Below are 6,000 nucleotides of genomic sequence, written 5' to 3'. Positions count from 1 at the left end.
GTGTATGGACTGCCAGTAGTGAGAAGGACTTTAACATCAGAAAGGCACTTGCTTGGAAAGCCTGCAACAGCATAGACCAGATCTGGAAAAGTAACCTGAGACCTAAAGATCAAGTTATTTACCACCACTGTAGAATCTGTACTAACATACGGTGCTGAAACGTGGACGTGGACAATAACATGCAAGATGAGAAGAGCTATGGATTGCTGTTATGCCCGTCTATGCGGAAGGCACTAGATATCTCATGACAAACACACACCACCAATAAAGAACTGTATGGGAAACTGTTGCCAATCTCTGAGAAGGTTAACGTTTGCGGGGCACTGTGCGAGGAGCGGAGAGAAAGCAACTTCAATAATTGTTCTTATGTGGCAGCCCAAACACAGAAAGCGAGCAAGAGGCCCACTCAAGAAGGATTACATTAAGATGTTGGCAGATGATAGGGGATTAACAGGACCAGACATCAAAAATTGTATGCTGGATAGAACAGTTTGGAGAGCCATTATGGGAGTCCGACTACAAGAGTCGACCTAAGCAAGCAAAAAAAAGCAAGTAATTAAGCAAGAACTCAAAAAAGTTCTACCCCCGGCCCCCTTAATTCGCAGCCTCTGCATATAGTAGCCCTTTCATATTTTTCATGATCAGATGATTGTACCTATGTGTTTATCTTTTGAGAAAATTTTGTTTTAATATCATTGAAATCAGAATTCGGTGTCGCGGAAATGGAGGTATAAAAACAAAATTGTATGATTTGACAGTGTCCGTAGTCTGATTTGTATGCCAATGTTGTTATGTAATATGGTATCATTTATACATAATGTGGTTTGAATGTCAAAGGTACAATCGTTATGTGATTATAACGAAATTCCATCAAAATATTCAATATATGGGGTCAACTTTCATTATATACAGGCCGACCCGTGTATAGTTGGCGACGGGAACTCGATCCCCTATATCATGTATATGCTTGTAAAACAATTACTGATAACAACAATCGATGCTTCCATGTCTATATTTTACTACAAATATCCGAAGGAGGATACTCAAACATTACTTAAATTGAGATTTAATATACAGTCTAATGGAAGGTTTAATAATTCAAGCATCGATCATCACCTCATTTCCGAAATAGGAAACTCAAAACTTACTTAAATTGAGATTTAATAACATAGTCTAATGAAGATTTTAATATTGAAGGATAGAACATCGCCTCATTTTTTGTAGCAGTTAAACTTGTGTCCGAGAATTAAAATACAAACACCATCATATCGCCGTTGTTGAAATACACATTGCCCTTAAGTCAAAGTGGCAAACATTTATGAAAAATGGACAACTCGACGAGATCGGTTGACGCTCTTAAGGCTATAACACCTTGTCTAATGAGTTCTTTGGCTTTCTTTGAGCTATTAATCATTTCTACCTTAGCATGCTTAGTAACATTAGTAACATTACTGTTACTAAGCATGAGTGAGTGATTGTTCTCGTTGTTGTTGATAATGAAAATGCTGTTTTTGTTTTTGTTTATGTTGTTATTGATGATCAGGCAAATGATATGCCCGTGGTTACTTCATCGCTTCCTTATAACCTCTGGTAGCAAGAATCTTATCAACAGAAAAGAATGACATAAAGAATAGGTAGCATGGCATATAGTTGGCAACGGGAACTCGATCCCCTAATGATTAAAAAAATCACTTATAACAATAATCGATACTTCCACGTCCATATCTTACTACAAATGCCCGAAGGAGGACACTCAAAACTTACTTAAATTGTGATTTAATATACAGTCTAATGAAGGTTTTAATAATTCAGGCATCGATTATCACCTCATTTCTTGTATCAATTAAACTTGTGTCCAAGAATTAAAAAAATAAAATCACCATCATATCGCCCTGTTAAAATAATACCACACCACACATTGCGTTAGTGGCTAACATTAATGAAAATGGACGGTTCGATGAGATCGGTTGACGCTCTTGAGGCTTTAACACATTGTCTATGAGTTCCTTGAAAGTTTAAGCTATCAATCATTTTAAGTCCGTCACTGTTTGAGTCAAATGATATCACCTGGATGATTCAAAGATAACTAGTGACAACTCCTCCAATGGCAGTCAACAGAGGGATGTGTATAGTCCAGTTGCTCTACTATATACAACGGCCGTTCGCCGCCTATGCGTGATGTCCACTTTTATCTAGAGCGCCCTCAGTTTTGACTTAAGGAGTCTTATTTCGTTTAAGTGGTGTAGGGCGATACAAAGAGTTATAATTTAAATCTACCGATACCAATTAGCACACAAAAGTATAGCGGTACTGATGTTGACTCAAAATTCTCATACCGCCCAACCCTACATAGTTACCGAACGTAATCGATCCCTAAAAATGGCGACGAAATGTCCTTTCGAAAGTGAAAATAACCTATTTTGATCACTAGAATAGACCCACAAAAACACTCCCAATTACCTTCTATTAATTTTTTCAAGTAAACCAGAAGCTTTAGATAAAAATGCTATCCAAGATTTACCGTTCACACTCCTTAGAATCTAAGTTAGATGCTTAATAATGATAATAGACAACTTATGTCCGTACACCATCACTACTTCACTGCACAAAATGCGAATCATACCGTACGGTATAGCGTATTTTAGTCAGAATATTGGAACATAAATACAGTTAATAATCACCCAAAAGTATACATGTAATTACATGTAGTGTGTGTGTGCGCCAACTGAAATCCCCGGGGGGGGGGGCACTCCAACTTTGGAGATGACGCGTATGTAGGGCTGTTAAGACCCCCTTTCAGCATCGCTGTCACCCAAAGACCCCATATTTTTTTACGAACACATGCTCGCTCCGCGCTCTGTCACCCGAAGACCCCCTATTTTTCCATTTGATCTGTCACCCAAAGACCCTTATAAGTCCAATTTGAACAGCAACTTTCATTTATCACTGAATTTTGTTACTTATTTTGAAAAAATAAAGAAATTTGAAGCCATTTAGAACTAGAAATTCGATTTTCGAGGTTTTTGTGGCGCTGTTTTGGTTCTCACCCAAAGATTCCATTTAAAAAAAAAGGTCATGTTCTCACCCAATGACCCCATATTTTTTACATTTTGCTCTCACCGAATGCCAAAAATCATGCTCTCACCCAATGACCCCATATTTTTTACATGTTGCTCTCACCGAATGCCCCTACACCTATATCCATTTCAAATTGAAGTGCCCCCCAGGCTGAAATCATTGTGAGTTGCGATTTTGTTGTCAAAACCTTACGAAGCATCAATTTGGTTCGTGTGAGATGCGTAACAATACGCTATGACTTTTCTCTTGTTTTTACCAGCTACGTTACAGAATTTCATGCATTTTGTCCTTCCGTAGTTCTTTACGATGCTAAAATAGTGTATCGGTATGTTCCGATATTATCGTCCCACTCTTCCGAAGGACCAATTTGGTCTGTGTCGTGTTACATAATGTAACGCTACACGATGAGTTTTAGCTTAATTGTTTTAACCGGCTACGTAACTAAATGCTCTACGGGGCCCAAATTCCCAATACAATTCTACATTACATATTCTGCGTACCGGGTTCCGTAGTACTTAACAATGCTAAAATAAAATACCGGTATATTCCGATTTCAACATCAAGTTCTTACGAAAGACCAATATTAGTTTTGTCACATGCGTTTTTTATCAGCTATGTTACCAAATTTTCTGCGTGGCCTAAAATCTCGATAAATTCTAGATTTTCCATTTTGTCCTTCCGTAGTTCTTACGATGCTGAAATAGTGTATCGGTATGTTCCGATATCATCGTCGCACATTTCCGAAGGACCAATTTGGTATGTTGTCGCTTGTTTTTACCACTGATGTGTTTGTGGATGACATGACTTTCACCCGTGGAAGAACTAGTCAAAGACGATCCTTCCTTAGTATGTTTAACTGGTGGGTGTCATGTTCACATGACTTACAAGATCCACATGCAATAGAGCCTCTAGGAGGAGGTTGGTCTGGAGGCAGGGATGAACGTACAATCATGTCCTTGATGTTAGTACTTCTGCGATAGGCGACCATGGGTAGTTTGGGAATAGCCTTGTTACATCTATCAGAAGAATGCAAGATACGCAAGTGTTTGTGAAGTATCTGAGAAAGTTTAGGAAGCGATGGGTGGTAAGTGATGACCAGAGGAATGCGTTCTGGATTATCAGAGTCTGACGTTCTAGGCTAGAGCCTAGAACGGGGGCCCACGCGGGTCCACCCGGGCCCACCAGTTAAACATACTAAGGCAGGATCGTCTTTCACTAGTTCTTCCACGGGTGAAAGTCATGTCATCCACAAACACATCAGTTGTCAGAGCGGTGAGAATGTGATCTATCTCATCACTTGTGCTAATTGCCAAGTTCAGTATGTGGGAGAGACTGGTCGTAGCCTGTCAACCAGACTGGGTGAGCATTGTACTGACGCTCGTCTTAACAGAAATACACCAGTAGCCAAACATTTCAACCTCCCAGGACATTCTGCTAGTCACATATCTGTCATGGGTATTGACAAACCCCCAAAGACTGACACGTTCATGCGAAAGAAACTTGAGAAAAACTGGATCTCTAAACTTAAGACAACCCAACCACTTGGCTTAAATGTTAAAGATTAACGTGCCAGTGTATCCTTATTAGGCCTATGGATCTTACTTGCATTCACTACATGTACTTGACATACATGTACATGTTTGATGGGTCAACTCACATGCGGCTTTCACGCCACTGTAGGCCTCCTTGCTTGCTTGTATAGACCTTTTATCACTACCTATTTTGGCATATTTCATGTCAAGTTGTTACGGTATTTCACTGTTATTTGGTTTTAGTGATTCATTGGCTTTCCACTTTCATCTAAAGGTCTATACATGCACTTAGAATTAGTTTTATCATGCATGGTCCATATGAGCTCATATGCATTTACTTTATCTGTTTTTCTACTTCCAAACCTACCCCCCCCCCCCCCCCTTTTTTCTGCATGCATACTGCCATTTTATTATATGCGACCTTCCTCAACTTGTGTTTTGATTAAGCAATTTTTGGCTTTTCACTTTTCTTAACACATGTATTATGCAGGCCTATAATATTTATTGCACCATGCATATCTTTTCTAATTACTGTTTCTTTTACTACTGGATCTACATGTATTGTACATGCTTGATGTGTCAATTCACATTTGGCTTTCTCATTGTACGCGTCCTTGTTTGCCTATGCTTTTCCATCTTTTAGTAGACCTTTAGTATCACAACCTATTTTAGCATATTTCATGCTAATTTGTAACAGTATTTTACTGTGCTTTGGTTTTAGTGATTTTTTGGCTTTACCACTTGACTGCAGGCCTATCCATATGCACTGTAGTTAATTTTGATCATGCGTGGACCATTTGCATTGTTACTTTATCTGTTTTTCTACTCCCCACCCCGTATTTCTGTATGCATACTACACTTTAATATTTGTGACTCTCCTTGACTTGTGTTTTATTCAGCTATTTTTGCTTGATTTTTTTCTCTTTTTTAACATTTGTATTTAAAATAATTATTTTGTAATATGCATGACTCTTCTCTTTTAAATTTGAGTGACATTGGCCCACTTATCTCCCTCTATTCATTCTCTTCCTCTTCTATTGACTACGACCCCTCTTGACATCTACTTCCTGTCAATTAGGACAATACCCTATTGTCCTGTGGTCTTGCTTATTTACATAATGCTTTCCAGTTTCTCACTGTAGTAAACTGTGCTTCATTGAAGTAAGACATGCTTATTTTGCTCTGAGCTTATCTTGTTTGCTACTGAGTTCTATTTGAACTTGCCTTCAGTTTTTGACTTGAATTTGTTTTTAAACTACAGCATGTAGTTTTTGTTGTTTGCTTTTTTATTTTGTTGTCTGTTGCTCGAAACGTCGGTTGTTTTTTGTCTGTTTGGTTTTGTTTATCTGCACCAGGTTATTTTGTACTGTTTTGCTGACACTTCTGTGGG

Source organism: Amphiura filiformis, chromosome 3 (genome assembly GCF_039555335.1).
Source record: "Amphiura filiformis chromosome 3, Afil_fr2py, whole genome shotgun sequence".
In the NCBI taxonomy this organism is placed as follows: domain Eukaryota; kingdom Metazoa; phylum Echinodermata; class Ophiuroidea; order Amphilepidida; family Amphiuridae; genus Amphiura; species Amphiura filiformis.
This window is presented reverse-complemented; position numbering follows the sequence as displayed.